We start from the raw sequence: 12,732 nt of genomic DNA, 5'->3' as shown, positions 1-12,732 counted from the left end.
CACTACTATGGGAAAAAAAAAAAAAAAAAGTAACCTAGAGAGCGCTACAATCGTATAAATTCTACTGCTGGAAAACCTGTTAGTCTTTCTGAAGTAGAGCCTGAATAGCTGATGCACTTTCATGCTTCCCTCACACGTGGTTGGTGGCAGCTAAACCAGCCCCAGCACAATTTAGCTGCAGATTGTTCCAAATGACAGTCCCCATCTGCACTGGTTGTACCACCAGCCACGGCTGGAGATGCTCCACCCTACCCACCTCTCCATTTACATCTGCATTTTGGGTCTCTTTCAGAGAAATCAACACAAGATTTCCTTTGCTGCTAAGGGAATTGCAACTCTTTAGGCAGCAGCTATGTCAGTAGCAGAACTGGCACCTCCTATACTTTCTTCTTCAGTATGTCTGTTTCTAAAGACAGCTCTAGTAACAGCTGATTATTGAAGGCATTCTGAAATTTTAAAAAGTCTGTATTTGGAAAGTACCTTATGACTAGTAGATAAATTGGAAACAACTGCAAACTGGTTAAAACAGGTATATCAAAACAGGTGGCTGGTTGCATCAAAAAGATTTGTCAGTGCTCTGTTGTGCAGGACCAACCAGTTAATCTCAAAATTGATAATTTTTAGACCTCCTTTTTATCAGTAACAGAAATATGAAGGATTATTTAAATTAGTGTAATTAAACAAATTCATATTTGCATTAATTCTCGGACTCCTATTTCCACAATGCCGAAAAGTTCAAGGAATTCCTGGATAATTCCATTCAGAATTATTCTCTGTTGCCAGTCCTCTGCAGAATGAAAATCCTGCTCTGTTGCTGAGAGACAGCCAAATTTTTTTTTCCTCAAGGAGTGATGCATACTGCTCTAGTTTAAAAGAAATAAAAAGTTTCCAAACTGAGTGTTACCAAAAAAGACCTGAAGAACTAGAAGGGTACACTAACAGTAAGACCAGAGGTCACATACCTTTCAAACGGTACATAGAGCACTTGAAGGACGACTCTAGATTTTGTGTATGTTCTTGTGACATACAGACCCAATCAGAAAGTCTGATCCAAAGATCAAGTCTGATAAAGCTTAGCCAAATACTAACGGAGCCAAATTCTCAAACTGAAAGAACAATCTGTTTGTACACTGTAAACCAAGTATTTCCCAACAGTACTTCATGGTCCTGATTCAGTATTGTTTTGTTTCCTGCTTTGCTTACACCTGTGTGATGTTACTGTCACAGTTAAACCACCACCAGATGCCAGCGCACCAGGTGGTGACTGGCAGTGGGCAAGACAACACATAATCAGCTTCTCAAATCTTCTGAAGTGCCAAATCCTCTCTGAAGTGGGTTTCTCTTAGGAAATTCAGTGAAGCTGAGGCTAATTACATCAAAGCTAGCATGAGATTTGTAATCATGTGTGTTATTTACTTATCTCAAAGCCAGAAGAACCCTCTCTGTTTATTGTAATTCAAACCATTTCAAATTAATTTGAAAATAGCAATATTATAATTCTGTCATTTGGAAGGTAAAATAGACACACCCATCCCTTGTATTAACATTTTCACCCTTTTTCTCTCAACTCTTAGGTGGATTAACTATTTAAATAGGATTTAAAAATTTTATCCTGTAACTAAACACCTTTGAATGAAATGGCATATAGCAATGGATATTTCTAGGAGAAGTATCTAAGTAGATATGTAAAAATATTGGACTGACACCTTTTTTAATGCATTTTCCCTAAGTAATTCTCTTCATTGTGGTAAGTTCCCAACAGTTCTATTTGTTCGTTTTTAACTTGGCCAGGCAGACTCAAACATTCACAGCCACTATATTCTAACTTCCAGAGCCTCACAGTCAAATAAATTACGTATTAACAGCATTCTAAGATAGATGCTCAGCTTTCAGTGTTACCAGCTCAGGAATCGCAGTTCTCCTCAATTCTGTGCTCTTGCAAATACTGAAAGGGAAATCAGGGATTAGAGATCTAGGAACAAAGAAAAAGGGTGCTGTGAACACTCAAACCCACAGAAGCCAAATAAAAACCATATTGTTTGGCTTAAAAATCTTAAGATGTGAAAGGCTGAATCTCATCAATCTGCAGATCTTGACTCATTTTTGAAAGCTTGGGTTCATAGAACGGCACCAGAAATATATTGTTATATGTCACTGTAGAAAAGTTTCTGAAATTACAGAATTAAAAGGAATCTTTCCTTTAAGGCACATTGGCCAAAATACCTCGTACTGGTACAGTAAAACATTCAAAGAGAAAAGTGGGATTTCAAGTTTTACAAAAGAGTTTGACACACTTGTAATTTTAACAGTGAATTACAAGTGCTGCGGCATGATACGGACCTCAAAGTACGAGAGGCACAATGGCACTGCTATGGTGAATCAATCATACCTTGTTGCTTTTCTAAGGCTGCACTATGGGTACCATTTGTGTACTGTTTACTGTCCTGAGAAGCTTGGCTCCCACAAAAGGTTAACGTTATGCAACAGATTTCACCCAGGAAGAAGTATTACTCGTTCTACAACCCTCCACTAGCCAGTTCATTAGCTCTCTCTCTGTGAAACTGTAAAATACCCTGTTCCTGATAAGAAATGTGATCCATTTGCTCCTTAGGACTAAATATGGTTTAAGCCAGTATCTTTAAAGACAAAATCACTATAATAAAATAATCAGATTAAAATCTTCATTGCTTACATTTTCAAGTACTAATATACAGAGATATTTGACCTTCAACCACACAAGAATAAGCGTTGTCTTTAATGGAGATATTCAGATCAAGTTATCTTCAGTTCATAGCTGCTCATTAGAAAACTAAGCTTAATAAAATTCCACTGACACTTTAGAAATACTATCTGTCCCTACCTTATTAGCGTAGGGTCAAGATTATTTAGATCATATTTCTCCTGTCAAAGCTTAAAGGTGCCTTGAATCTAAAGTTTTGGCCTAGGGCCATCTCTAATTTTCAGTTGGTAAATAGGCTTCTGACTTACAAATCCAGTAGCTGTGGGGCCACAGCTTCAGAGGGTACAAAGCGAGATAGCGGCTGGAGAGCTGAGTCAGCCTGTAGCAGCTGTGGGTCATGATGCAAAGTACCCGAGATAGGTGTGCAGAGAGATAGGAAGTCATAACTTTCTTGAAAGAGAGCAGTATTCACTGGGAAGACAAATACTGCTCACATTGTCTTGCATTGCTCAAATAATCTTTACCAGAAGAGTAATTAATCTTCTGGAAAAAAAATACAGGTCTTCTGTCATTTTGGGGAAAAAAAAAAGGTTTTTTTAAAAAAAGCAAAAAGACAGTACCCGTTCTTATCAGTTAAACTTCATTTTATATGAAAAGGGAAGTTCAGCAGTTAGGAGTTCTTTTTCAAGGTAGCCTTATTTTGAACTGTAGCATTGTAAAAAAGAAATTTTACATTTACAAATTCAAAAGAAAACATTTCAGCTGTTCTCTGCAAGTCTTGCAAACACACTTTGAAATTTAAATTTTCTATTGTTCTAAAATTAGATCAAACCCAACTTTAAAGTCTCAAAATCACGGATGAAACAATGTTTTGCAGGAACATGCCCACTAGTGACCTCTTACCTGGTGATGACCTTTCAGTCCACCAGAGGATCCCAGGAGAGGCTCCATACATGACTGAAAACTACAAGCTCAGATTATATTGACATATCTGCACTGAATTGTATGTATCTAAAGAACAAGGGTTACCACAGAATAAAGGAGAAACCGTCATATGTCAATATTAGTATGATTAGATAAGCAGAGTCATGTCAGCAGGATGCCGGAGACACAAGATGCTGGCGTTGTATTTTACAGGCTGGATTCTGCAGGAATCAAGATGAACCCTGTGAGATAGCAATGCTAAGCCAGCTGTGGGGGTCATTTAGGGTTTTTTCCTCATAACCCAGTAGGGTGAAAAAGTAAGGAGAGTTTTTTGAGGAGGGCCCAGAACAGCCTCACCAGCTTCCATTACAGTACCTGGGAAGAAAACAATTCTTCTGGACACTTTTCTAGATCAATGGCCTTCAATAAATCTGCTAAACATGCTTGAATAAACAAATTATTTCTGAAAAACATAAAAACTCAGCTCTGAGTTTGTAATCATGTCGGTATGCTTAGCACATCTCCAGAATAGGTGCTGTACAGATCCCTGGGATTGGCAAATGTGCATTGAATCCAGCTTAATTTTTCAGCAACCATTAATATGAGAGGGAAGACAAGGTGCTATAAGGTAGAAGACATCCTACTTCAGAGGAAAACCACAGCTGCAGCTAACTGGTTTGGGATGCAGTGGGTTGTCATACAGATTCAGGCCCTTCAGTCACTTCTCACTTAACACTGAAATTTTGAAAGTTCCAATTAACAGACAGTAGTCCAAGCCTGCATGAGTTCTTAAGTACTGTCACCATGCCAAATTTAAATTCAGGCTATACTTAAAACTGTAGTGCTTTAATCTATTAAAATAATAGCCCCCAAATGACGAAAGTTTTTAAATTTGAGACATGGCTCACAATCAAACATTGGTTAACTCATTTAGGGGATATTACTTGAACATGAAAGCATCTCAGTTTTTACTCCATCCTGAGTGTATTTTTTGCATCTAACTGCAGATACCTGCAAGTAACAAAGTGTGTTAGCATGATTTCAAAGATATTTTCTATCATTCTGTTGAAAGACCAGCAGCATTATCACAATGGAGCACCAGAGTTGCCTGCAGTTCATCACAGCTTTTGAACGCTTTGTGCTTTCATGAACTTGTTACAAACATTTGTAGCCTAGATTAATATTCAAACTCTGCCTAGCCTGAAAGCAGGTTTTGTTTTGTTGAAGAGTTTTAGAAAATATGTTTTCTAAAATTCTGACAACTCATAATTATGCTGTAGAGTACAGCCACAGGATGCCTTTGAGGCTAGATAAGAACTAAACAGGAAAGAAACATGGATGAATATTCATACTGATAATCAAAACATTCAGGTACATCAGACAGGACTTTATAAAAGGAAGGAGAAAAGGGTATGACCCCTTACACATAGGTATAACACTTAGGTAGGAGGCTGTCTACAGACAACCTTACCAAGTTCGGATTTCATACATGCAAAGGTAAAGCTCCTAATACCATGCACAGAGGGAGCACACTAGATTAACCAAAGGCAGATCCTACTTCATCTTGAGGTTATACAAATCTGAAGCATTACGTGCATGAATTCTTATGGACTTAGTTCATGCAACAGTGGAATCCATGTTGATGTTCACAAAATACGACTGTGCATAAACACAAGCAAGAGAGGTGTTTAGAATATTCTATCAATAAATAACGTATAGGAAAATCTTTAACATGTGCAGCCAGAGGTACAAGGACACCCATAGACTATGCACAGCACTTGAAACCAGCGTCTGAAGCATTTAGTAAAGAAAGAAGAAAAGAAGATTCTATTCAGTGTTATTCTAACTTTAAAAAATTGCAAATTATATTTAACTTGGGCATCTGAAAGCTATGAGTAACTTATGTATATCAAGTATTTTTAGAATGCTTGTCCCTTAAAGGAAAATATACACAATTCAGTGAAACAGAGAGCACTTGCTGTTTTCTATGTTCTGTACATTTTCACAAACAGCATAGATGCATCCAGCTTCAGGCATTTAATTGGGCTGATGTTTGTGTGCTAAAAATCAGTGGAGTAGAATAAGCCCTGCCAAAGGGTAACACTGACACGAGGTCTTCCCTCAGCAATTAGAGCAGAAGCACCAAATACCTGTTTCAGTTACATGTGTAAATCAATAAATCAAGCTCACTAGAATTTATGGGGAAAAAAGCCCCTCTGTGAGGGTTCCTCATGTGCAGGAGGAAACAATGCTTCTAGTAGCAAGTAGCTGTTCATCAGTGTTTGTTCACTGGTTTCTCCTTCCTCTCCCCAACAAATTTTCTAGTCAAGCAGAATATTTGAGCATCCACCCTTCCCGTAGCGCCCTGTTTTCCAAGGTATATCACTCACTCAAGCAAAGTATAAGAGGATATACAAAATCCATATATTCCCTTGGCAGTCTCACTTACCGCTAGAGGAAAGTTGTGTACATGCACAGTGGCATTTCAGTATTATTTGACTAACTTGTCTGCAATGGCCTTTGGCAGTATGAAGTACAAGTTTAAGCCTTCTCTCACTAGTACTCAAACTGCCAAAATGTTAATGGAACAGTTATTTCTGACAAGCAAGTATTTAATGTATATCTATCTAGATGGTGGTGGTGATTTTCAAATTTGAATGCTTACTGGTTGTGTAAGAATTTCTAATGCCATTTGTGACTTCATCATGGCACATCTGTTTTAGGAGTTTTATTTAGTGCTGGAGTGTATGTGTGTTTGGGGGTTTTTTGTTGTTTTGGGGGAGAGGGTTAGGAAAACCATATGTGAATGACAGCAGAATATTTTCTTATTTGACTATTTTTGCTTTAAAAGCTTGTGCGCTCATTTAGGCCTAACACCATTAAGCCTGGCTTACTGAGACAGGAGTACTGCCGGCTCTGCTGAGTAGTCTTTATACACAATGTGACAGAAGGCCAAGGCAGAAGTCACAAATGTACTAGAGCGTTGATTTTAAAGGAGTTATGAGTTTACAGAACCAGAACGGTTCTATGGAAATAAAAACCCATGCTTAAAAAAAAAATAAAAAAATAAAAAATTAAAAAATTAAAAAAACCCCACAGAAAACAAAAAAATGTTTTGGAAGCTGTGCGTTAACTTATCATCAGGTCACAATACTAGAAAACCTCCACAGAACCATTGCCTTTGTTTACAACTCAAACATGGAAATGAGTAACTCAAACCTTAAAGGTAAAAAAAAAGGCGGGGGGGGGGGAACCATCCAAGCAAACTAAAAACACCACAACCTTCCAAAGTATATTTACTATCGGTTGTGGAATAGAAAGTGTTAAAATGGCTAAAGGATAACACAGTACAAACATTCGGCAGTGAATACTTCCCAAACAAGTTACAGATGCAGAAAGTTAGATCTGCAACTGCAGGTCACATGAAAAAAATTCACAAAAGAAATCAGAGTTAGTTCAGTACCATTAACTTACAGAAGCTGGCTGCAGAAGTGTTCAATAATTTTACAGCTTGATTTACATGTTGGTTTCTTATCACACTAACCCTAAAAGGCTGTAGAGGTTTTATAGTCAATTATCACTTTTAAAGGTCTTTGAAGACTAAATATATAACATTAAGTCCTTTGAGTCAATTTATGTTCTTCTGGTATAAATCAGAGTAAAGTCTCTCTGGCAAAGCAGAACACAGGACTAATTAGAATCACAGTAAGTCAAAAATTAAGAGTCCCACAGTCTCTATTTGCTTGGCCTACAAAAGTGTCCTCTCAGCAAGCGCAGCAGGGAGAAAAGAAACAAGAGTTCAGGTCAGCTTGTTCCCTGTTTTTGTGAGCTTGTGAGGCAAGTGTGTGGACACAACATTTTTCTAAGCTCTAGGCTGCATAAGTAGACAATAAATCGCTACAGATGAGGAAATGGCTTCTCTATATCCACCTGTATAGCTGTCAAAGTATACAACACAGATTATAAAATTATTCAAAAGTAGTTCTTAGTTTTAGCACACAAATACAGGAAGAACTGAGAAAATTTGTGAGCAAGTGCTAATAACTGTAAAAGAACAAATTTAAAAACAAAACAAAACAAAACAAATGGCCATAAGCAACTGCCCTAGAAACGTTTCATTTTGGAGGTGGGTATAAGATCACCACATGATAGAAGAGCACAGCATAACCAGTGAGAAAGCTTCCTAAGTAAACAACTATCAGTCTACTGCTCGATGCCACATAGTTGTTGAGATTCCTACCATAGTTGCTGGCAGTAAATGATGATTCTTTAGGAAAGAAAGATTCACCAGCTAATCCCTATAAGTAAACACAGTTTCAGTCCCCACTAAAGGGCAACCAAAGCAATAGTTTAGCAGCGATAGGCACCTCAAGAATGACCTTCATCTGAGAATCTCAAGAACATTGAGCTCATCTTCCTGAAACCTGTGGGTGAAGTTAATCCTACATTAGTTTTTACAGACTGGAAAATTTACAAATAGTAAATAGTGAAGTTCAATGATTTATGTGCAAACAAGCAGATGGAATCCACTTTTTTTAACTCCTACTGCACACGACCCCCTGCTGCTCTACAGAGCAGGTCTTGTACAAACACTATTCAACAAGGGCAAGGCTGTGTATAGGATTAAATTCCTAAACAAGAGAAGCAGACGGGACAGCTCAAAATTTGAGAGGTCTGTTAAGCACTTTACTGATACTCTCTCTTTTTTTTTTTTTTTTTTTAATAATTCACCTCAGGACACAGAAAACCCTGTTATTTAAGGACATGCTCTGATTTTGTTGCTTGGGACTGAAAAAGCAAAGTTAAACATTGTTTCACAATAACGCTGGAAAAGCACTAGTATCTCCTATTTCTAGCAACGCATTGCTTAACTGCAGTAAGAGATGACCCCCCCCTAACTGTTCCAAACTTTTAGCTGATCTCTTTTGTAAGGAAAGCATTCATCACTAACACCTGTGAGATAAACGACAGGCAAAGTGACTGCCACATCACTGAATAGCTGTCAGCAGGTCAAGTAGCAACTGCCAAGAGGCCAGGGAAGTTTTCTTCCAAAGACCAGCTGAAACGGAGCATTAAAACATGATCTTCGGATTTCGTAGCATAGAAGGAATAGGAAGGGAAGGATTTAGAAAGCATCAAATAACTATTTGGGGAGCAGGAAGGGGTTGTTGAATCTGTAACTACGTTGCCAGAGGAATCAAAAATTAAATAATGGATCTCAAATGTGGTCCTTAATTTTATTTTTTTCATACTTTTGTCATTTCCAACATACTTATCACAGTAAGAAATACAACAATACCAAGCCATGACTTAACCACTCAGATGGTATTTGAGAAATCTGAAAGAATCTTACGCAGACTGGTAACATCAGAAGCTGTCAGAAACAGAAGTGTTTAAGAGAGCAAACCCAGCCAACTTACTCCTGTAGTGCCCATTACAGGTATCAGGTCAGGGCTAGTAAGCTCAGCATCATGTACTTATTCTGCTCAGATGTATAGAGAACATTATAAAGAACAGAGTCATTTATTCATATTGGTATATCTTCCAGCACTTTTCAGAGAATTTGAACAGCATTGCTAAAGTATCCCACAATACATCATTAAAGACCCAACAACACACAAAAGTTTTGCATTGTAAAATTACCAATTCTATTTTAGGGATCTCCAAGGCCTAAACCCTTAAAGGGCCATGCAACATCACACATGCTTCCCTCTAAGAGTATTTTATTGGCATTTTAGCATCCTATTCTTTTTTCACTAAGAGATGTTTAATATTCTTGTTGTGATGAACAATAATGCTTGAATTACAGTTCAGTTATTAAATGTACAACACAAATTCAAATTGGATTTGCTTATACCTATCTAGTGATTGAAAATAACATAAATAAAATTCAGATAATTTAGTGATGAGTATACATACCTTTGTTTACAGAGAAGAGATTCTGTCACAGTGTCAGCTAATATATATCGTGACTCTACTTAAATCCTTGCATCTCAATACTTCCATCTTCTCAGACACAGTATTTTCCTTACTCTTTACAAAGCAAACCTTTCCCCTCTCTGTCCTTCACTTGACTTGGTAGTAAGTAATATGAGAGTGTTTGAAATTTGAACAAAACCTCCTTGTCCTGAGCGTACAAGGGGCGGAGGAAGATGCAGCTAGAGCAATAGGTTGTTCTTAGTGCCTTACACCACCCCCTTTGACAAAAGCCAAAGGACGAGACACTAAAGAGGCCATTCAAGGACAGCTGTTCCTGAGTCACTTGCCTCAGCTCCTTCTCCACAATTTGTTACGGAGTATTCTGGTGAGCGGACTGAAAGTTGAAAGTTACTTCATTGCTTGTACTTTTTAAAAATAAGATTAGGCTTCTCTGAGACATTTTGATGGCTATTACAAATACAGGAAAGAGGTGTAGCCTCACAATGGAAAAATGCAATGACTAACACCTGCCCTAATACTACTCACATGCGATGGTGACTTTAATGTTGCCAGGCAAAAGTTGTACATATACACAACTTCCCTTTTGGTCTTTTTAATGAAGCAATAGAATTTGACTCCTTGATTATGAAACATCTGGCAAGGATATGGTCCTCATATACAAGTTGGAAGCAGATAGGATTTGATCATAATGCTAAATTGCAGAAGAAGAAAATCTTCATCTCCTGCTACAAAATTCAAGGAATAAATAACTTTATATTAACTGTGAAGTTATTCCCATATTCCAGTATGTGAAAACAACTGTCAACACTCAAGAAAGATTGTGTTAAACAACAGAAACACTTCCAAATGATTTACCCAAAATAAACTTCCATCAGAAAGCTACCATGAACATTTACTCATCTTAGCTCTTAAAAATGAGTGATTGCTCTGGGTTTAAAGCCATTTCACATTCTTGAATTGAAACTTCAGATTTTACATTATTTTAATCTAATATCACCAACTACTACTGTGTTTAACACTGAACAGACTAAGGCTTTGCCTCACTAAAACCAAAGAAAAACTCCTCCTATCTTAAGACCCATGATTTTGTAGCTTATCTTATAGGGAAAGGACTGGACAAAGATGGGGCATTTTCTCCTCTCCCCATTTAAATTTGTAAGGAGAAATAAAACTGTTTAGATAAAAAGCAACGGAGCTGCAGTGTAATGCCTAAATCAGTTCCATCAGTTCCAGTAGATGCACAGATGCAGCAAACAGGCATGGATATAAAAAAGTGCAGTCATAGATGGCTGTTAGAAGACAAAGGGACAGAGAGGAAAGTCAGGGATGTACATCAACAAAGATCTGATAACCAGGTGTGCTGCCAAGCTGGGAACTGGAATCATCCTGAGAAAGCCAACGTGGTGTTACCTTAGATAGTGTTTTCACTTGCTCCCTAGCAAGTTGTACAAAATCAAACACATTTCACGCAGCAATAGCTCATGACTGTATTACATTTTTATTTCAATCTGTACAACACTTGTTTGCTTTTTTTTTAGGGGATTAACTTTTAGTCCTGTCACAGCAAACGCACAGTATCAGAGAATACACGGTACAGCTCCTGCCAAGAGGAGGAGATTCACAGCTGTCCTCTTGGCCTGCCCCCACCCTTGAATCCCAGCACCCTGCTGATCAACAGCAAGGGTTGCACCCAGGCAGTTTGTTCTGCTCTGACAGGTGCTGGCAGCATTCCCAGCAAGCAGACAGTTACAAAGATATGAAGACTTGGCTGCAAGTCAGAAAGCCAAGCTCATGGAAAGCATGGAAGGATCCGGAGGATGCAAAGGTGTGAAGACTTGGCTGCAAGTCAGAAAGCCAAGCTCATGGAAAGCATGGAAGGATCCGCAAGATGTGAAGGTGTTAAATCCCTTCTGTCCTGGAATGGCCAAAGGCTGCTCTAAACCATGCTGGCTGCCAGCAGTTGCAGGCACTTTTACAGAAGCTAGGACACCAACAAGAAAAAAAACACCAACAACAAAAAAAAACCACCAAAAAAAAACCCCAAAACATTTGAAATTAAGCATAGCCAAATATTTACCAGAAAAACTAGAGGATGCCCCTTAGCTCTTCATATCTTCCAGCTCATAACACAGTAAACTACTTGAGCTGCCCAAATCACACTGTCTGGATTAGTCCAGATCTGGCTTGAAGCAATACTGCTACAATCTCTCCTCTAAATGAAGCCTAACCTCTCCATCCTCCAAGATCAGACACCAGCCCTCCACTTTCTTCTGGAACTGCAAGGGTTGTTTTGCTTCCATTTTTTAAACAACTGTGACCCTACAGCTTTAGTGCTACACTGACAGGTAGGACTCCCTTGAAGCTGCTAGCAACACTGAAGACAATCCATTTGCAAGACTGAACTTTCTTTCGGTTCATCACATTTAAATGCTGAGAGTTCCATGTGTAAGCAGCACACATTGCAGAAGGCCAAGTTACTTCTTCTCCTCCCTCCCTCTCCCTGCTCACGTATTTCCAGAACATCAGCACAGATCAGTCCCCAGTTAGTGAGACTGGGCTGAACTTAAGCAAGAAAGGATAGTTCTAAGTTAAATTGCTTTGTACCTCAGCTTACTAAACTAACTTTCTTTACACACAGGCAGTGATACTCAAAGCATGGTTACCATAATCAGGGAAAGGGGCTGCAAGAAGTTACTTCATGTCCTCTCAGTCAACTTTATCTACTTTTATCACATCACCTTCCCCTGGACTGATGCTATTCCTGCTTATTTACCTTACGCTAAACAGTTACATTATCGGGAGACCTATGCATGTAGCCTACTGAACCACAGACAGATTGATTCTCCATAAAAATCTGTTTTAAAAAAATCATGATGCTGTCATACTACCTCAAGTTGCAGTTTTGTCTGTTTGGGGAGGGCTTTGCTGTAGAAAATGGGCATTATAGAGAAACAGCACATTGTTGTCAGGAAAAGCACTGTATACTACTTAGGTTGGAACCACACTAGATGATTTGCAGCTACTTGAAAATTCTAAGAAGATTCATCAAAGCAGAAAGATTGTGTCCTAAGACATATAGATCAACATGGATACTTTTCTTCCAAAACTGTACATGCACAGTGCACAAATGTAAAAACTACACAAAGTTTAGTGTAAACATGGGACTTGAAGACTCAGACAACCTGAGA

The sequence above is a fragment of the Leptosomus discolor genome, chromosome 4 (assembly GCF_034619465.1).
Source record: "Leptosomus discolor isolate bLepDis1 chromosome 4, bLepDis1.hap2, whole genome shotgun sequence".
NCBI lineage: Eukaryota > Metazoa > Chordata > Aves > Leptosomiformes > Leptosomidae > Leptosomus > Leptosomus discolor.
Note: the sequence above shows the minus strand (reverse complement) of the source record.